At 44.1% G+C, this 22,431-nt stretch overlaps 1 pseudogene; it reads left to right on the top strand.

The window, feature by feature from the left end:
* The window catches only part of LOC137349236 (zinc finger protein 91-like), a 233,097-nt pseudogene that overhangs the window by 81,621 nt on the left and 129,045 nt on the right, over positions 1-22,431 (top strand).

The following is a 22,431-nucleotide window of genomic DNA, read 5'->3' on the forward strand; positions in this document are numbered from 1 at the left end:
TTTTATTGGCCAAAGAATAGGATGTAAGAGCTGGGACGTTATGCTGGAACTGTGTAAAACACTGGTTAGGCCACTGCTGGCGTATTGCATGCCGTTAGGTTACCACATTGTAGGAAGGATGTGATTTATTTAGAGAGGGTACAGAGGAGATTTACGACAATATTGCAATGATTGGAGAATTTTAGCTGTGAGGAAAGATTGGTTAGGCTAGGATTGTTTTCTTTGGAGCAGAGGAGACTGAGGTGTATAAGATTATAAGGGGCTGAGATAGAGTGGATAGGAAGGAGCTATTTCCATTATCAGAGAGGTCAATAACCAGGGGACATAGATTTACAGTAATTGGCAGAAGGATTGGAGGACAGTTGAGAAATCATTTCACCCAGAGGGTTGGGGGGGTTTGGTGTCTGGAACTCACTGTCTGAAAGGGCGATCGAGGCAGCAACCCTCATCACATTTAAAAAGTACTTGGATATGCAATTGAGGAGCCGTAACCTACGAGGCTACAGACCAAGAGCTGGAAAGTGGGATTAGGCTGGATAACTCTTAATGGCCAGCACAGACATGATGGGCTGAATGGCCTCCTTCTGTGCCATAACTTGTCTACGTTTCCATTGTGACAGTTGGGGTTAGTTTCTGCTGATGTGACTAACCCCTCTTACTTGGCTGGAGTTTAATATTCTGGATAAATGTCAAATAAATCAGCTTTGTTTTAAGGCTGCATTTGCTGACAACGGAACCATTAGGTGATGCAGTGGTAGCACATGCACAAATGCAGCCTCTTCCACTGGAATGTCGCTGCCTGCGATGTTCAGGCAGCTGCCAGGATTAAAAATGGCACTGCTCAATTTATCACAGAAAATGTAGCTGCTCAATTTATCACAGGTTGATCCCCCTGCTCTCCAGCCTCTCGCTCCCCGCTTCCCCCCCCCCCCCCCCCACCCTCACCCGCCTCCAGCTGTGAGTTCCAGGCCTTGCTACTTATATCCTCTCGGCCACTCGCTCCCACGTTCGATCGTTCTTTGTGTGCATCGTACCTTTTGCTTTCCATCTGCATATCCTTCTGTGTGTCTTTGTGTGTGAATGCATGCGTGGATGAAGTTTGTGAACAATTCAGTTACCTTTCTTTCTTTAAACCTATAAACCTTTAAAACACTCAGCAGCGGAAACCCGAGTTTAACAAAAACACTATCTGTGGTCAGTTGGGAGGTGAAAAGTGGAAGCCAGTCACCCCATTTCCTACCTGTCTGCAACAGGGGACTGAGTGTAATGTATCCAGGTTTACTGATGATACAGGGTTTGGTGGGAAAGTAAGTAGTGAGGAAGACACAAACAGACTGCAGAGGGATATAGACAGCTCGGGTGAGTGGGCAAGAACATGGCAGATGGAAAACAATGTGGCAAAATGTGAAGTCATTCGCTTCGATAGAAAAAAAAAATCATGTTTTTTCAATGAATGGTGAGAGACTGAGAAATGTTTGCATTCAGAGGGACCTGGTGTCCTCGTACATGAATCACAGAAAGTTAACATGCAGGTACAGAAAGCAATTAGGAAGGCAAATGGTATGTTGGCTTTTGCTACAAAGGGATTGGGGTATAAGAGTAAATAAGTCTCACTACAATCATATAGGACACGGGTGAGGCCGCACCTGGTGTACTGTGTACATTTTTCATCTCCTTACCTATGGAGGGACATACATGCCCTTGAGGGAATGTAATGAAGGTTCACTAGTCTGGGTCCTGGGATGAGGCGATTGTTCTATTTATTCACAGAATGTGAGCATCTCTGGAAATGCCAGCATTTATTGCCCATCCCTAACTTCCCTTATGAAGGAGGTGGCTCACCACCACCTTGAACATAACTGAGTGACTTGCTAGGCTATTTCATAGGACAGTTTAGAATCAAAGGTCAACAATATTTCTGCGAGTCTGGCGTCACATATAGGTCAGATCAGGTAAGGACGGCAGATTTCCTTCCCTAAAGGACATCAATGAACCAGGTGGGTTTTAAGGACAGTCCGATAGTATCACTCATGGTGACCATGAAACTATCTTTTTAATCCCAGATTTATTTAATTAATTGAGTTTAAATCCCTAAACTGCCGTGGTGGGATTTGAATTCATGTCTCCGCATCATTAATCCAGGCCTCTGGATTACTATTACAGTAACATAACCACTATGCTATAGCACCCCCACTATGTTACGGCTCCTCCAATGAGCGAGATTGAGTAGACTAGGCTGACATTCCCTGGAGTTCAGAAGAATGAGACATGATCTGACTGAAACATCATAAATTCTTAAGGGACTTGGCAGGGTAGATGCTGAGAAAATGTTTCCCCTGGCTGGGGAATCTAGAACACCGGGTCACAGTCTCAGGATAAGGGGTCAGCCATTTAGTACTGTGTCACAAGAGTTATATTTTATTGAAAGCTAAGAGTTGTGTGTTTTTGGAAACTAAAAAAAAAAAGGATTTTCTGTGAAAGTTGAACGCTGCAACTTGGTGTTTGAAGTACTTGGTGTTTGAAGTACTTGGTGTTTCTAAGCAGCGTTGAAGATATATGACTGTTGTGTGACTTGTCTGTTGAAAGGTTAGTGTTGCTTTTGGATTGAAAAGTCAGTTGCTGCCAGAAAGACAGCCAAAAATCTTTGTCTTGAAAATAATTCCTGCATTGTGTAATTCCAATTTCCTCATGAAGTTAAAAGAGCTTTGAAGGAGTTGCAAATCAAATGTATGGGAGCTGAACCCTGTTGCAGTGTCTGCCTGGAGAGAAGAAGCCTTGTATTTCGGGTGTGGCAGATTACTGTTGCTTCAGGTCTCCGAAGAATCTCTGCATCAAGCTGCCTCCTGTGTTTGAAGAAGTCCTGAATTGGCAGAAATCTTGCATTTTTGAAACAGGGGCTTTCGCATTGAGAGAGAACCAATACCTGTTGCTGCAACCCTGATGGAAGACCTTGTGTGACGCCATCTGCAGACAAATTGCCTTGAATACCTATCCATCACAGACTGTTCATCAATCTTGCCTGGAGAGACTTGGAGTGGCATCTGGCTATTTGACTCTGGGACACCTTACCGATTTAGAAATATCCTGTCAGACCATGACTACCAAATACTTTATTCCTAAGAAACCATTGTAAATCAAAAGATCCTTTTTTGCCGGTTAACCAGTTTTTGAATGTATGTGTGTGCACATGGAGGGTTAGGAAGAATAAGAAGTTGTAAAATATTCTCATATTTTTCTCATTATTGGTTAAGATTGAGTTTATTAATAAATAGTTAATTTTGTTGTGTTTAAAGAAGCCTGGTTTGGTGTGCTTTATTCGGGGGAACAGTGTGTGTTAATTTGGCTATTTTTCCGGTTGGTGAGAAACTTTACGAATATGCTGTTACCTGTGGAGTAGTGGGACTGAATTAACAGTGCATTACTCCCACCTTGGTTGTAACAACTGAGATGAGCAGAAATTTCTTCACTGAAAGGGTTGTGAATCTTTGGAATTGTCTACCCCAGGGAGCTGTGGATGCTCAGTCATTGAGTATATTTAGAACAGAGATTGATAGATTTTTGGGTACTGAGGGAATTAAGGGATATGGGGATAGTGCGGGAAGGTGGAGTTGAGGTAGAAGATCAGCCATGATCTTGGTGAATGGCAGTACAGGCTCGAAGGACAAAATGGCCTCCTGCAGCTCCTGTTTTTATGTTTGTTAAACCTCAGCCTGGTTCCCCTCAAGCTGCTGAGTGAGTGAATTAAATCTTTCTTGACAAATCACCAGGATACCAGACTACAAGTCATGCCGGAAACATCATTTATTGGTTACAAATCACAACTTAGTTAAATCTGGGCACACAGATATGTATAAACACATATAAATGTAATCAGAGTTATCCAACAGTTGAGCACTAATAGGGAGAGTATTTCACAAAACAAGCAACAAATGCAGGGGTTAGAGTGGCCAAAGACCACAAGGTCTGAAAGTTAGTGGCTTTAGACAAAAAAGTCTCATTTTATTTTTAACAAGGAATCATGTAATTATAGCACTGTTATTGAAGTAAACTAGTTAAGTAATGGTAATTTTGTACAATTTTGCATCTGTAATGAATAAAATTGCACTGTACTCAGAATACAATTTCATGAGACTTACCTGACAGCTGATAATTGGTTTTACAGAGCTTCATGTTCTCAATGTCCTGCTTCTGTCTATTTATAGCTTGTTCATGTAAAAGGTGTTCTGTGAAGATGTGTCAGTTTTAATGGAAATAAATACCTTGGTAAGTGATGCGCACAAATCAGTAGGTATATAAATTAATAAAAAGTAAACATTTGAGACATTGACAATCCAGAAACTTGAACATAAGTGGGGTAATTTTCTTACTTTGTGCTGTGACATAATCACCTGAATGAAGCAGAAAGCAAAACCAGGTAGGGAGGATTGTATGCCAGGTATGTAGCCTGTCCAATTTACTGTCCATTAACTTAAATTGGGGCAGCACCGCCGCCTCACAGCTCCAGCGATCCGGGTTCAATTCTGGGTACTGCCTGTGCGGAGTTTGCAAGTTCTCCGTGACTGCGTGGGTTTTTGCCGCGTGCTCCGGTTTCCTCCCACAGCCAAAGACTTGGAGGTTGATAGGTAAATTGGCCTTTATAAATTGCCCCAAGTATAGGTAGGTGGTAGGGGAATTGAGGAAAGGTGGGGATGGGGTAGGAATATGGGATTAACGTAGGATTAGTATAAATGGGTGGTTGATGGTCGGCACAGACTCGGTGGGCCGAAGGGCCTGTTTCAGTGCTGTATCTCTAAATAAATAAAATAAAAAATAAATGGACAGGAATATCACATACATTCTGTTAGGAGCATGTGATACTCCCGACCCAATTTTCTTTTAGACAATTATTTACCTCCAAGAACAAAAGGGGAAAATAATCTTATTAACTTTAGCAAATGTGGTGCCTCTATAGATAGAATGCTTGTTTTTAAATATCATGGTAGATTTTCTAATTTAAAATAATTAGTCACACAAGAAGATTCTAAACTAAAATAATGTTTGCAGTTCAGATCTCGTTATAATCGTAATGAAAACTAATTAAATGTGATCTCCCTCTTCAAGTGCGACGTACATTTGTACCAGATCTTGCTATCAACAGTAGAAAAGTATTGAGACTAATTTTGTACCTTTAGGAAGCAAATCCTGCACTCTGGGTCCCACTACTTGGTGGGACGTCCTGCCCCATGTGCCCAAAGATCTGCAGGTCAAGAATCGGCCTGTTCAGTGACCTAAAGACCCATGGCAGAAACTCGTGACCTTGAGTAGACGTCATCCTCGAATCGAGGGACAGCCGACAACAACCTCGACAGTGGGCGGCGCAGTGGTTAGCACCGCAGCCTCAAAGCTCCAGCGACCCGGGTTCAATTCTGGGTACTGCCTGTGCGGAGTTTGCAAGTTCTCCCTGTGTCTGCGTGGGTTTCCTCCGGGTGCTCCGGTTTCCTCCCACATGCCAAAGACTTGCAGGTTGATAGGTTAATTGGCCATTATAAATTGCCCCTAGTATAGGTAGGTGGTAGGGAAATATAGGGACAGGTGGGGATGTGGTAGGGATATGGGATTAGTGTAGGATTAGTATAAATGGGTGGTTGATGGTCGGCACAGACTCGGTGGGCCAAAGGGCCTGTTTCAGTGCTGTATCTCTAAACTATAAACTAAAAGCTAACAAGTTTGAGGTTCTGTTGCATCATCCCCAAATCAGGCTCAAAAGTTTGGTAATGATCCTGTGACAATGCAGCAGGTCCAATGGACAGCTGTATATCCCAACAGTGATGAACACTTCTGGCTCCTGTTCTACTGCATCAATTGGTGCAGTGGCAGCTGCATTTAACAGCAAGGTGAGCTGAAAATCATAACTATTGTGTTGGCTTGGAGAAAGGCAGCACTCTGTATATACATATTCATATTCATACATGTTTCATAATCTCATAAAAAGTATAAAACAATGATCATTATCCACTCCCCACCAATATTGTGCAAAATTGTATATATTAGTTTCAACAAATCATTTGACTTGATTAGTTTATAAAATTGAATCACGTTTCTCCAATAGTATTTCCCAGCTCAAGATTCATGACCTCATTTTTTTCTTCCTCTGAGTCCTTGAACTTCAGCTGGCAATGTTACGTTGGTGAGTTGTGATTGATTGTCCTAGGAAGCAACAGGACGAGAGCTCAGAGACTGGAGAACCAAGGGAGCAGCATGTTATGTAATCAATTGCGGTAACTGAGGGTAGAATCTGAGTCAGCCAGTCAGGTGAGTCAGTGTGAACTCCTGTTAAACAATTTATCTTTTAAATCGATATTTCTTTTCTCAACAAAACAGTTTAACATTTGTCAGTATTTTGTCTTCCTGTAGTTCCTATTCTGAGTTGCAGGCACTTCTGTACCAAGGTGTTTCCCTCTTTCCATGCCACTGTTAGTTAAAGGTACAAAGATTGATTTTCCGCTCATTATGCATCCTTTTGTATTATTCAGGGAGGCAATGTCTCACCTTTATGCACATTTATCAGTTAAAGAAACATCCTTTCTTTCACTGGTGTGTCACATTCAGTACTGGGGGAGTTGTCTGGTGGCTTCAGCTTTTAAAATACACACCCCTTTTTTTCAATCCCCCCATGGCCACGCCCCTCCCTATATCTGTGACCTCCTCTAGCCATATAACCCTCTTCATAAGGAGAAAGCCTCTCCAGCATCAGAAGGGTCGGTAAGCAGATAGCACAGATTTAAGGTAATTGGCACAAGAACCAGAGGCGGCATGAGGGAAAACATTATGTTGTCAGTTGTTACAATCTGGAATATGCTGCCTGAAAGGGTGCTGGAAGCTGATTCAATAGTAAATTTCAAAAGGGATGAATATCTGAATTGGAAAAAAATTTCAGGATACCAGGCAAAAGGCAAGAGAATGAGGTTAAATTACACAGCTTTTTCAAAGAGCTGGCACAGTCATGCTGAGCGGAATCCCCTCTTTCCGTGCTGCGCCATTCCATGATTTTATGAAAGCTGTGTTCCTCCAATTCTGGCCTCTTTCTCATCAATAATATGTCCACCAATGCTCCGTTTGGTTCCTCCAGGGCATTCGGCTGCATTCCATGTTACAGCCTTGGCCCAAATGTGGACAAAAACCCTGAATTCGAGAGGTGAGGTAAGAGTGACTGCTACTGAAACTGAGGTAGCATTTGCCCCTGTGTGGCAACAAGGAGCCCTAATAAGTTGAAGTCAATGGGAATCGGGGGGGAAACTCATCACTGGTTAGAATCATACCTCGCACAAAGGAAGATGGTTGTGGTTTCTGGAGGCCAGTAGATAATGGGCAGGATCTGGGAAGTCAGCAGATGAGGTACTCGCCACAAAATTCTCAGCCTCTGAGCTGCTCTTGTAGCTACAACATTTAACCCAGAGATAAGAGAATCCCCAAAAATAAAAGTAAAATACTGCGGATGCTGGAAATCTGAAATAAAAACAGAACATGCTGGAAATACTCAGCAGGTCTGGCAGCATCCATGGAGAGAGAAACATAGCTAACATTTCAGAACTGCCATCTGTTGAAAGGTCACAGACCTGAAATGTTAACTCTGTTTCTCTCTTGTTGCAAGGGTTTTATTTTTGTACTAAAAATTTAGAATTATGTGTATTTTTTAAAAAAAAAGAGAAAAGCTTTTCTCTCAATGGACATTGACACCTGCAAGTAGCTGAAATATTTGGATGTTGACTCCATACAAAAGAACTGGTAAGCGGGCAATTTCAAGGAAACAGCGAGGTTTTTTGACCTCCTCAGAGCAACACATTGAATGACAAGGGACATTCTCTGTCTGTTCATCTGATCGGCTCAGGAAGGTTTTTGCTTTCACTTTGAATACCAGTGAGCTGGACAAAGAGATGGTATTTGAAATTAGGCTGTGACCTATCTGGAGAGAGAGACCCAGAAAAGTGTTACCTCCCTCTGTAGAGGAAGACTGCATCTCTAGAGAAGAAACCCTTGTATTTCAGAGGTAGCAGATTCTTATTTCCTCCTGTCTCTGAGGAACTCCTACATCAAAAGTGATTCCTGTTGCCTCTTGTGTTTTAAGAAATCCTGAAACCAGAAAGAAGCTTCTACTGCTATGCTGCTGTTGTGAGGACCTAAGCACACCTGTTGCTGCACCCCTGTTAAAAGACCTATGTGAAGCCGACTGCAGACAAATTGCCTTGAACACCTCCCCATCACAGACTGTTCATTAACCTCACCTGGAGAGACTTCGAGTGACAACTGATTATTCAACTCTGGGACACCTCACTGAACCCTACCAGAACATGACAAACTCATTTATTTTATTTTTCCCCCCTTTTTATTCCGAAGAAACAGCTGTAAACCAAAAAAATCCTTTTTCCCCCCCCCAGTTAACCATTTTTTTTGGATGTATTTATGTGTGCATGAGGGCTAGGGAGAATAAGGAGTTTTAAAATATTTTTGTATATTGATTTATCTCATTATTGTTTAAGACTTAGTTCATAAATAGTTAATTTTGTTTTTTATTGAAGAAACGTGGTTGATGTGCTTTATTCTGGGGGACAAACAGACTATGTAATTGGCTGGATTTTGGTACTGGGGTGGGGGGGGGGAATTTATTGATACACCCGTGGAGAAGTGGGACTGAATTAATAACGCACTCCTCCTACCTTGGTCACAACACTCTTCACAGATGCTGCCAGACCTGCTGAGTATTTTCAGCACTTTCTGTTTTCATATCAGAGATACCCATCAGTTTCTCCCTCGGACACAAATCCGGAGGGACAGTGAGCATCCTGAACCATTTTTGTGCAATGTTCTCGATATTTCATCCCCAGGTCTGAGTCTTTTGGTGATGAATTGAATTTCACGTCCTCCAGTTATTGACCCACTGGTGAGTGGTTCTGCTGTGTGTGTGTTTAACAAAGTGTCTGAAAGCCTCACTGTAACACTCTCAAATCCCAGATGCAGTGTAATGTCCATTCTGTGTGCTTCCTGTGCAATATCCCTGATCAAACTCAATGAGCAATCCAATCTCCAAAGGGAAATTTCTCCTTAAAGCTGACAGTGTTGGCAGTTCTTCAGCTCATTTCACACTGTGAGTGTGTCAGAATGAAAAGCTTTAACAACAGCCGATGTTTTACAAAGGGAGACCTCACCAGACCAAAGGACATTGGTGGAGTTTAATGGGCTGTTTGTTTCAGGAGCTGCAGGAGGCTATTCTTAACAGAAGGAAAACTGGTCACAGCAAATAGACAGTTGAACAGACTGTCCATGACTCTAACCCCCACTCTCCCTCTCATTATTTCTGGACACTGCTGCAGTAATTGCTTCTCTGACCTTTCCTTTCTTGTCCCTCCTAAACCCCGAACACACAGCCCTACAAAATCTACCTCCACCTACATCCTCACTGTGCTGCCATCCACACCCGTCTCCCCAACTGCTCCTTTTTCTCTCCCTGGGTCCTTAAAACTACTGAACTCGGTCTTCCCCACCCCCACCGCCCCTGATGTCAACAGGCTCTAAAACTGAAGCCAAGTATCTGTCTCCCTTCTCTCCTGCTCCTCCCCCTCACCCATGCTTGGCTTTGTTTTACAATCTGAACCTTGGTCCTTCCCCGGGGATTCTCAGTATGAGCAGGGTGGGATGTGTTTAGAGACAGAATGTCCCAGCTCTCCACCCTGGGATTCCCAGTATGAACAGGGTGGGATGTATTTTTAGACAGGGTGTCCCAGCTCTCCACCCTGGGATTCCCAGTATGAACAAGGTGGGATGTATTTTGAGACAGGATGCCCCAGCTCTCCACCCTGGGATTCCCAGTATGAACAGGGTGGGATGTATTTTGAGACAGGGTGTCCCAGCTCTCCACCCTGGGATTCCCAGTATGAACAAGGTGGGATGTATTTTGAGACAGGATGTCCCAGCTCTCCATCCTGGGATTCCCAGTATGAACAGGGTGTCCCAGCTCTCCATCCTGGGATTCCCAGTATGAACAAGGTGGGATGTATTTTGAGACAGGATGTCCCAGCTCTCCATCCTGGGATTCCCAGTATGAACAGGGTGTCCCAGCTCTCCATCCTGGGATTCCCAGTATGAACAAGGTGGGATGTATTTTGAGACAGGATGCCCCAGCTCTCCATCCTGGGATTCCCAGTATGAACAGGGTGTCCCAGCTCTCCATCCTGGGATTCCCAGTATGAACAAGGTGGGATGTATTTTGAGACAGGATGCCCCAGCTCTCCATCCTGGGATTCTCAGTATGAACAGGGTGGGATGTATTTTGAGACAGGATGCCCCAGCTCTCCATCCTGGGATTCCCAGTATGAACAAGGTGGGATGTATTTTGAGACAGGATGCCCCAGCTCTCCATCCTGGGATTCCCAGTATGAACAAGGTGGGATGTATTTTGAGACAGGATGCCCCAGCTCTCCATCCTGGGATTCCCAGTATGAACAGGGTGTCCCAGCTCTCCATCCTGGGATTCCCAGTATGAACAAGGTGGGATGTATTTTGAGACAAGATGCCCCAGCTCTCCATCCTGGGATTCCCAGTATGAACAGGGTGTCCCAGCTCTCCATCCTGGGATTCCCAGTTTGAACAAGGTGGGATGTATTTTGAGACAGAATGCCTGAGCTCTCCATCCTGGGATTCCCAGTATGAACAGGGTGTCCCAGCTCTCCATCCTGGGATTCCCAGTATGAACAAGGTGGGATGTGTTTTGAGACAGGATGTCCCAGCTCTCCATCCTGGGATTCCCAGTATGAACAGGGTGGGATGTATTTTGAGACAGGATGTCCCAGCTCTCCATCCTGGGATTCCCAGTATGAACAGGGTGTCCCAGCTCTCCATCCTGTGATTCCCAGTATGAACAGGGTGGGATGTATTTTGAGACAGGATGTCCCAGCTTTCCATCCTGGGATTCCTAGTATGAACAGGGTGTCCCAGCTCTCCATCCTGTGATTCCCAATATGAACAGGGTGGGATGTATTTTGAGACAGGATGTCCCAGCTCTCCATCCTGGGATTCCCAGTATGAACAAGGTGGGATGTATTTTGAGACAGGATGTCCCAGCTTTCCATCCTGGGATTCCCAGTATGAACAGGGTGTCCCAGCTCTCCATCCTGTGATTCCCAGTATGAACAGGGTGGGATGTATTTTGAGACAGGATGTCCCAGCTTTCCATCCTGGGATTCGCAGTATGAACAGGATGACCCAGCTCTCCATCCTGGGATTCCCAGTATAAACAAGGTGGGATGTATTTTGAGACAGGATGTCCCAGCTCTCCATCCTGGGATTCCCAGTATGAACAAGGTGGGATGTATTTTGAGACAGGATGTCCCAGCTCTCCACCCTGGGATTCGCAGTATGAACAGGATGCCCCAGCTCTCCATCCTGGGATTCCCAGTATAAACAAGGTGGAATGTATTTTGAGACAGGATGTCCCAGCTCTCCACCCTGGGATTCGCAGTATGAACAGGATGCCCCAACTCTCCATCCTGGGATTCCCAGTGTGAACAAGGTGGGATGTATTTTGAGACAGGATGCCCCAACTCTCCACATTTAAAGGGAACCAAACGAACCAGCTCGGCTGAATGGGGCTGCTTTATGACATCACTGTGTTGCTTAGTAACCAACCTCCCTAAGTTCTGATTGTTATGGGCTGGGTTTAGTTCAGTGCTGTTGCAGGAAAGGAAACATGAGCAGGATTCAAATGTATGGAACGCAAGATGAAGGGGAAGAGATACAGGATCAATTTCTACCTTATTGAGTGAGAAATGTCATTGCACTGGACACTCCCTGTCCCTCAGTATCTTTATCTGGGAGAGAGGCTGTTGGGGTTGTGTTCCCTGCTGTAGGTGAAGCTTTGGAGGAGGAGTGAGAGGGGAACCAGTGAATGTAGAGTTGAACCCAGCCAGAGTCAGCACCTTCAGGAGAGGGGAAAAAAGCAGATTGAAAGGAAAAATATTGGAAATCATGTGTTGTGCTTTTGTTTCAGCACAGCGGGGAGGGAGTGTTTACAGAACCAGGATTTGGAGATTTGTGGGAACAGGAGAGGAAGTAATGTTCCATAGAAACTAGAATTGTCTGTTCTGATTTTCTGGGCTGAGTGATGACTTTTGTAAACTCCTTTTACAGGGTATTAGAAATCGAGGATTTACAGGTGGGAAACTCAAACCAAATATCTCGTCAAGATTTGACAGTCACTCGATTCATTCAAACTTACTAATTAGATCAGCTACATTTTCCTCTAAATCATTTATATATACTACAAACAGCAAAGGTCCCAGCACTGATACCTGCGGAACACCACTAGTCACATCCCTCCATTCAGAAAAGCATCCTTCCACTGCTACCTTCTGTCTTCTATGACCGAGCCAGTTCTGTATCCATCTTGCCAGCTCACCTCTGATCCCGTGTGACTTCACCTTTTGTACTAGTCTGCCATGAGTGACCTTGTCAAAGGCTTTACTGAAGTCCATATAGATAACATCCACTGCCCTTCCTTCATCAATCATATTTGTCACTTCCTCAAAAAACTCAATCAAGTTAGTGAGACACGACCTCCCCTTCACAAAACCATGCTGCCTCTCGCTAATAAGTTCATTTGTTTCCAATGGGAGTAAATCCTGTCTCGGAGAATCCTCTCTAATAATTTCCCTACCACTGACTTAAGGCTCACCGGCCTATAATTTCCGGGATTATCCTTGCTACCCTTAAACAAAGGAACAACATTGGCTATTCTCCAGTCCTCTGGGACCTCACCTGTAGCCAATGAGGATACAAAAATTTCTGTCAAGGCCCCAGCAATTTCTTCCCTTGCCTCCCTCAGTATTCTGGGGGAGATCCCATCAGGCCCTGGGGACTTATCTACCTTCATGCTTTGCAAGACGCCCAACATCTCTTCCTTTTTGATAACGACATGACCCAGACTATCTACACTCCCTTCCCTAGACTCATCATCCACCAAGTCCTTCTCTTTGGTGAATACTGATGCAAAGTACTTATTTAGTACCTCGTCCATTTCCTCTGGCTCCACACATAGATTCCCTCCTCTGTCCTTGAGTGGGCCAACTCTTTCCCTGTTTACCCTCTTGCTCTTTATATACGTATAAAAAGCCTTGGGATTCTCCTTAATCCTGTTTTCCAATGACTTTTCATGACCCCTTTTAGCCCTCCTGACTTTGTTTAAGTTCTTCCTACTTTCTTTATATTCTTCAAGGGCTTCGCCCATTCCCAGCCTTCTAGCCCTTACGAATGCTTCCTCCTTCTTTTTGACTAGGCTCACAATATCCCTCATTGTCCAAGGTTCCCTAAACTTGCCAAACTTATCCTTCTTCCTCACAGGAACATGCTGGTCCTGGATTCCAATCAACTGACGTTTGAAAGACTCCCACATGTCAGATGTTGATTTACCCTCAAACAGCCGCCCCAATCTAAATTCTTCAGTTCCTGCCTAATATTGTTATAATTAGCCTTCCCCCCAATTTAGCACCTTCACCCGAGGGCTACTCTTATTCTTATCCACAAGTACCTTAAAACGTACAAAATTATGGTCACTGTTCCCGAAATGCTCCCCTATTGAAACTTCGACCACCTGGCCGGGTCTAGTACGGCCCCTTCCCTAGTTGGACTATCTGCATATTGTTTCAAGAAGCTCTCCTGGATGCTCTTTACAAATTCTGCCCCATCCAAGCCCCTAGCACTAAGTGAGTCCCAGTCAATATATTACTAACCTTAGTAATCCCTGGCAATATTTAGGTGGTACCGCTATCTGTTTAGCAACTTCGTCCCCAGGTCTATGAGGCGATCTCTATTTCCTCCTCAAAACCCCATCTTCCATATAATAGCCTTCTGGAACTCCTTTCACCTCAGCTTCTGTCAGAGCTGCCTTGCTAATCTGTACAACTCTGGATCAGCTTGCTGTGCTGCAATTATAGCAGATCGGTTGAACATCTTATTTGGATTATCTTAATTCCCAAATAAGCTTTCAGGTACTCGGCTATCTGTTTGTGATGCCACTTTTACCTCCAACAGTGGATCCTATTTAGCCATTGCTCGAGTGACTACACATGCAGGAAATATTCTTGGACCTTGTTCCTGTCATTGTTCCATTTCTTTAACTTTATTTGGTTCCTCTGTAATTATAGGAGAAACTGATACTTTTGATCCAGCAGAATCATTTCACAGAATCATAGAAAGTTTAAGGCACAGAAAGAGACCACTTGGCCCATTGTGTCTGTGTCAGCTGAAAAACAATCCACCTATTCTAATCCCACCTTTCAGCATTTGTTCTATAGCCCTGCAGATTACGGCACTTGAGGTGCATATCCAGACTCCTTCTGAATGAGTTGAGGGTCTCTGCCTCAACTACCCTTTCAGGTAGTGAGTTCCAGACCCCCACCACTGTCTGCGTGAAAAAGGGTTTCCTCTTCTCCCCTCTAATTTTTCTCCCAATCACTTAAAATTGATGCCCCTTCATCACGAAGCTCTCTGCTATGATGAATAGACCTTTCACCTGCATTCCATCCAGGCCCGTCACAATTTTGTACATATCAGTCAAATCTCCCCTCAGCTTTCTCTGTTCCAAGGAGAACGACCCCAGCTGATCCAATCTTTCCTCATTGCTGCATTTTTTCCAGTCCTGGCAACATCCTCGTATGTCTCCTCTGTACTCTCTCTAGTGCAATTATATCCTTTCTGTAATGAGGTGAGCCAACTGCACACAGTACTCAAGTTGTGGCCTAACCAATGAGTTATACAGTTCCAGCATAACCTCCCTGCTCTTACATTCTATGCCTTGGCTAATAAAGGAAAGAATTCCATATGCCTTCTCAACCACCTTATCGATTTGTCCTGTTACCTTCAGGGATCTGTGGACATTCACTCCAAGGTCCCTCACTTCCTGTACACTTATCAGTATTTTGCCATTAATCGTGTATTCCTTTGCCTTGTTTGACCTCCCCAAATGTATCACCACACACTTCAAGTTGAATTCCATTTGCCACTTTTCTGCCCATCTGACCAGACCATCAATATCTCCCTCAGCCTACAGCTATCCTCCTCGCTATCAACCACACGGCCAATCTTTGTATTAAAAACAAGAAATGCTGGAACCACTCAGCAGGTCTGGCAGTATCTGTGGAAAGAGAAGCAGAGTTAATGTTTCGGGTCAGTGACCCTTCTTCGGAACTGGCAAATATTAGAAATGTCAAAGGTGATATACAAGTGAGGCGGGGGTGGAGCAAGAGATAACAAAGGAGAAGATATAGATTGGACAAGGCCACATAGCTAACCAAAAGGTCATGGAGCAAAGGCAAATAATATGTTAATGGTGTGTTGAAAGACAAAGCATTAGTACAGATAGGGTGTTAACGGACTGAAGATTGAACAGCAGCAAGTACAAACATGAAAAAAAACAGTGGGTAAGTAAACTGAACAAACTAAGATAAAATGGAATAAACAAAAACATTGTAAAAAATGTAGAAAGGAAAAAAGAAAAAAATAACTAAAAATAAAAGTCAAATGCGGGGCCGGTCATGCTCTGAAATTATCGAACTCAATGTTCAGTCCGGCAGGCTGTGGTATGCCTAATCAGTAAATGAGATGCTGTTCCTCGAGCTTGCGTTGATGTTCACTGGAACACTGCAGCAAGCCCAGGATAGAGATGTTCAGAATGCTGGGAGGGGAAGAAGTGTTTCGTAGTGGCATCATGCTGGAGGTGGCGGAAATGGTGGAGGATGATCCTTTGGATATGGAGGCTGATGGGGTGGAAAGTGAGGACAAGGGGAACCCTATCACGGTTCTGGGAGGGAGGGGAAGGGGTGAGGGTAGAGGTGCGGGAAATGGGCCAGACATGGTTGAGGGCCCTGTCAACAACAGTGTGGGGGAATCCTCGGTTGAGGAAAAAGGAGGACATATCAGAAGCACCGTCATGGAAGGTAGCATCATCAGAGCAGATGCGTTGGAGACGGAGAAACTGGGAGAATGGAATGGAGTCCTTACAGGAGGTAGGGTGTGAAGAAGTGTAGTCAAGGTAGCTGTGGGAGTCGGTGGGCTTACAATGGATATTAGTAGACAACGTATCCCCAGAGATGGAGACAGAGAAGTCAAGGAAGGGAATGGAAGTGTCAGAGACGGACCATGTTAAGGTGAGAGAAGGGTGGAAATTGGAAGCAAAGTTAATAAAGTTTTCCAGTTCAACGCGGGAGCAGGAAACGGCACCAATACAGTCATCAATGTACCGGAAAAAGAGTTGGGGAAGGGGGCCTGAGTAGGACTGGAACAAAGAATGCTCGACATATCCCACAAAAAGACAGGCATAACTAGGACCCATGCGGGTACCCATAGCAACACCTTTTACTTGAAGGAAATGAGTGGAGTTGAAGGAGAAGTTGTTCAATGTGAGAAAAAGTTCAGCCAGGCGGAGGAGGGTGGTGCTGGATGGGGATTGGTTGGGCCTCTGTTCAAGGAAGAAGCAGAGAGCCCTGAAACCATCCTGGTGGGGGATGGATGTGTAGAGCAATTGGACATCCATAGTGAAAAGGAGGCGGTTGGGACCAGAAAACTGGAAATTGTCAAAATGATGTAGGGCGTCAGAAGAGTCACAGATGTAGGTGGGAAGAGACTGGACCAGTGGAGAAAAGATAGAGTCAAGATAGGAAGAAATAAGTTCAGTGGGGCAGGAGCAGGCTGACACAATGGGTCTGCCGGGACAGTCCCGTTTGTGGATTTTAGGAAGGAGGTAGAAGCGGGCTGTCCGGGGTTGCGGGACTATGAGGTTGGAAGCTGTAGAGGGAAGATCTCCAGAGGAGATGAGGTCAGTGACAGTCCTTTGGACAGTGGCTTGATGTTCGGTGGTGGGGTCACGGTCCAGAGGCAGGTAGAAAGAAGTGTCTGTGAGTTGGCGTTGAGCTTCTGCAACGTAGAGGTCGGTACACCATACAACAACAGCACCACCCTTGTCTGCAGGTTAGATGACCATGTCGGGGTTAGACCTGAGAGAACGGAGTGCCTCAAGTTCAGAGGGGGACAGGTTAGAGTGAGTGAGGGGGGCAGAGAAATTGAGATGACCAATGTCTCGCCGACAGTTTTCAATGAAGAGATCAAGAGCGGGTAAGAGGCCATGGGGAGGGGTCCAGGTAGAGGGAGAATGCTGGAGGTGGGTGAATGGGTCTGCTGGTCAGGGGGAGGACTCCTGGTTAAAGAAGTGGGCACGGAGGCGGAGGCGACGGAAGAAGAGCTCAACGTCATGCCGAGCACAACATTCATTGAGGTGAGGATGTAAGGGGATAAAACTGAGACCTTTGCTGAGTACAGAACGTTCAGCATCGGAGAGGGGGAGGTCAGAGGGTATCGTGAATACATGGCAAGGGGTCAGATCAGAAGGGGTGGGGTCAGAGGGAAGTGAAGGGAAAAAAGGATCTGGAGGGGCATTAGTCCCCATCAGCTGCTGGAGTTTGCATTCCTTAACACCTGAAAGGAAGAAAAAAAGTTTTTTGTTAAAGCATCAGATGAGACGAAGGATGAAATGAAACTACAGAGTAGAATAGCTTTGAGATAAGGTGAGGCGGCCAATCTTTGTGTTGTCTGCAAACTTCCTGATCATGCCCATCCCATTTGTTACTATATACCACTGAAAGCAGGGGACCCATTACTGAGCCCTGTGGAATGGCACAGGAAACAGTCCTCCAGTCGCTAAAACATACGTCAACAATCACCCTTTATTTCCTGCCACTGAGCCAATTTTGTATCCACCTTGCTGCATTTCCCTGCATCCCATGGGATTTTATTTTTTAACCAGTCTGCCATGTGGGACCTTGTCAAAAGCCTTGCTAAAATCCATGTAGACCACATCAACTGCACTACCTTCATCTATCTTCCTTGTTACTTCTTCAAACATTTCGATCAAGTTGATCAAACAAGATCTTCCCTTAACAAATCCATGCTGACTATCCTTGATTAACCTGCGCCTTTCTAAGTGACAGTTTATCCTGTCTCTCTGAATAGATTCCAATAAATATCCCACTCCTGAGGTTAGACTGACTGGCCTGTAATCATTCGATCTATCCTTCACTCCTTTTTTAAACAGAGGTACGTTAGCAGTTCTCCAATCCTCCAGCACCACACCTGTATCCAGTGCGGACTGGAAAATGATGGTCAGATCTTCTGCCATTTCCTCTCTTGCTTCTTTTAACGAGGGTACATTTCATCTGGCCCGATTGATGACAAACCTTCAAGGATGCTGGTCCCATTAATACGTCCTCTCTCCCTGTGTTTATCACATCCAATCATTTACACTCCTGCTCCTTAACTATAACATCTGCATCGTCCCCCTCTTTTGTGAAGACAGATGCGCAGTATTCATTGAGAACAATACCACCATCTTCCGCCCCGACAGATAGGTTACCTTTTAATGGCCCTCCATTCTCCTTAGTTATCCTCTTACTCTTAATGTACTGATAAAACATCTTTGGGTTCACCTTGATTATGCTTGCCAATATTTGTTCATGCCCTCTCTTTGCTTTCCTGATGTCCTTTTTGATTTCATCCCTCCACTTTCTATACTCCTCTCAACTTTCTGTAGTATTGAGTTCTTGGTGCCGGACATAAGCTTTCCTTTTCTACCTTATCTTATCCTGTAGGCTCCTTGACATCCATGGGGTTATAGATTTAGCTGTCGCACCCTTTTTCTTTATGGGAAAATTTCCTAGGAGTAGATCAATTCCCTCTACTGGCTATCTGTGGACAACTCCTACAGTTACTATCCCAGATATTAAGTCACTCTCTAAGCATATTTTCTGTAAAGGTACAGGTATATACTCCCCGCCAATTCCATTGACTAAAACTTTAGTGATCGAGGCGCTGTCTGGTGGAATTCTTATATTTTTTCCCAGCCAGAGTGTCTGGGTTACTCTTGTATCCCTGAGTATAATGATAGGTTTTTCTGCCTCATTTAAAGGATATGGAGTTACTTTCCCCTTTGACAAAAATTCATTACAACTTTTGGGTATCTTATTCTTAACCTCTACACTCACTTTAGTTTTTGTATCTGGCTTTACAGCTGCCATTAAAGCCATGGACTGGTCTGCTGTACTCTCAGTCAGAGCCTTTTCCTCTGCAATAGCTTTGCATACCCCAACAAGTCCTACGGTTTTACTTCACAATTTCCAGCATTCTGAAATAAGATGACCCGTTTTATGGCAATAATACTTCAGCTTGTGAACCTCATTTCTTCTCTCAGCACCTTCCTTTCTGGCCTGAAGAGGTGATCCCTGCATTCCCTGCTGTTCCTTCTTGTCCCAGACTACTTGCCTTCCTTTCACACTCCCACTTTCTATCCTTCTCGGGTTTACGGGGGTGACGGACAAAAGGTTTTGGCTTATTCACAAGCTCAAAATCATCAGCAATTTCCGCTGCTTACCTAGATTACAAATCTTTCAGGTTATCTACATGAGTTCTCACAACTGAAAGAATTGAATTTTTAAACTCTTCCACGAAAAATAATTCTCGAAGGTTCGCATATGTGGTTTCCATCTTACATGCCTGTATCCTACGGTCAAAGTTAATTTGTTTCACCCTCTCAAATTCTACATATTGCTGCCCAGCCAGTCTCCGTAAGTTCCGAAACTTCTGACAGTAAGCTTCAGGGACTAACACATACGCAGCGAGAACAGCCTTTTTACCATCTCAATCTGCAGAAGCCTCTTCAGGAAGCATGGCATAAACTTCATGAGCTCTGCCTATCAACCTGTTTTGCATAAGCAGTGTCCAGCTCTCCTTCGGTCATTTCATCTGTTTGGCTATTTTTTTTAAAAAAGATATGAAAAATACCTCTACGTCCCTTTCCTCAAACTTAGGAAGAGCTTGTATAAATTTAAACAGCTTTTCGCTGGGCGCTGAACTGAATTCAGATTCTTCCTGACCAGAAGTTTCCCTGGATTCAAGACTACCCCTTTGTCTTGGTTCCATCTCTTTTAACCTAAATTCACTCTCTTATCTTTCACTTTCTTCCTGAAGTCCAAGTTTTCTTATTGCTTTTTTTTTTCTGTTTCGTGATGAAGCTCCAGTTGTCTCAACTGTAACTAAATTTTATCTAATTCCACTGCATCACTCTCTAACTTACTATCTTCTTCCAATTCCAGATGTTGGGCTTTTTGGTCAAATATCACTGCTTCTTGGTACCTGATTTCAATTCTAACCCCAATTTTGCCGCCAGTTCTTTTAGTTTATTCATTGTTAAAGTTGTCAAGTCACTGAGGGACACATTTTCCTTTCCTACAAACTGAAGTAACTGTTAATGCCATCCCGATGGTGCAGACTGTACCTTACTACACAAGAAACCTGGCTCCTTTTTTTCCGTAATTGGCTTTAGATTTGGATCCTGACAATCGAGCACCCCAATTAATATGATGCCAGATGCAAGACCCCAATTTATATGTTATCCCAGAGATGACCAGTTCCAAATGCGAGCCCCCAATTTATCTGATCCTGGATGAGATGCCCAATTAATATGTTGTGACCGAGATCATAGAGTTTTACAGCACAGAAACAGGCCCTTCAGCCCAACGCGCCTGCGCCGACCATCAAGCACCCATCCTAACTAATCCCATTTCCCCCCACTTAGCCCGTAGCCTTGTATGTTATGGCGTTTCAAGTGCTTATCTAAATATTTCTTGAATGTCGTGAGTATTCCTGCCTCTACCACCCCTTCAGGCAGTGTGTTCCAGATTCCAACTACCCTCCGGATGAAAGAATTCCTCCTTAACTCCCCTCTAAACCTCCTGCCCCTTACCTTAAATCGATGCCCCCTAGTTATTGACCTCGCCGCTAAGGGAAAAAGTTTCTTCCTATCTATCCTATCAATGCCCCTCATAATTTTCTATACCTCAATCAGGTTCCCCCTCAGCCTTCTCTGCTCTAAGGAAAACAACCCCAGCCTATCCAGTCTGTCTTCATAGCTGAAATGCTCCAGCCCAGGCAACATCCTGGTAAATCTCCTCTGCACCCTCTCCATTGCAATCACATCCTTCCTAAGTGTGGTGACTAGAACTGTACACAGTACTCCAACAGTGGCCTAACCGGCATTTTATACAGCTCCATCATAACCTCCCTGCTCTTATATTCTGTGCTTCAGCTAATAAAGGCAAGTATCCTGTATGCCTTCCTAACCACCTTATCTACCTGTGCTGCTGCCTTCAGTGATCTATGGACAAGCATCCCAAGGTCCCTCTGACCCTCTGTACTCCGTAGGGTCCTACCATCCATTTTATATTCCATTGCCTTGTTAGACCTCCCAAAGTGCATCACCTCACACTTCTCAGGATTAAGCTCCATTTGCCACTGCTCTGCCCATCTTACCAGTCCATCGATATCGTCCTGTAGTCTAAGGCTTTCCTTCTCACTATTTATGACACCAATTTTTGTGTCGTCTATGAACTTACTGATCATACCTCCTATATTCATGTCTAAATCATTAATGTACACTGCAAACAGTAAGGGTCCCAGAACTGATCCCTGCAGTACCCCACTGGTCACAGGCTTCCATTCGCAGAAACAACCCTCTACCATCACCCTCTGCCTCCTGCCACGAAGCCAATTTTGAATCCAATTTGCCAAACTACCCTGGATCCCATGGGCCTTTACTTTCTTAACCAATCACCCATGCGGGACTTTATCAAAAGCCTTACTGAAGTCCAGATAGACTACATCAACTGCTTTACCCTCATCTACACCTCTAGTCACCTCCTCAAAAAATTCAATCAAATTTGTTCGAGACGATTTCCCCCTGACAAAGCTATGCTGACTATCCCTGATTAATCCCTGCCTCTCCAAGTGGAGATTATTCCTGTCTCTCAGAGGTGGGAGCAATGCACTGTCAATTCAGTCCCATCACTCCACAGCATATTATTAAAGTTGTCCCACATAACCAGAAAACAGCCAAATTAAACACTTTGTTAAACCCCAGAATAAAATACACCAAACCAGGTAGCTTTAGATAACAAATTATTTATTCAAACTAAATCTTAAACACGATTAAGATAAACCTGTCTACAGACTTTATAACTTCTCATTTTAACCTAACTCCCCTATTCACTCAAAAATCAACGGTTAACAGGTTTCTTTTTTTAAACTATGTTTTAAAAATTTAGCTGTTTCTTGAGAATAAATAAGTAACTGGGTTGTTAGTCTTTGTGGGTTATGTTCCTGATGGGTGAGGTATCCTCATGTAAAAATAATCAGATGCCACTCAAAGTTTCCATGCAAATTTGATGAACAGTTTTTACTTGATAGGTATTCAAAGCACATTGGCTGTAACAGGCATCAAACAGTTCTTTCAACACAGGTAAAACAACAGGTCTATGTTTAGATTTTAAAATTGGTAGTCTTTCAATCGAAACTTTACTGCGA

The sequence above is a fragment of the Heterodontus francisci genome, chromosome 34 (assembly GCF_036365525.1).
Source record: "Heterodontus francisci isolate sHetFra1 chromosome 34, sHetFra1.hap1, whole genome shotgun sequence".
Classification (NCBI taxonomy): domain Eukaryota; kingdom Metazoa; phylum Chordata; class Chondrichthyes; order Heterodontiformes; family Heterodontidae; genus Heterodontus; species Heterodontus francisci.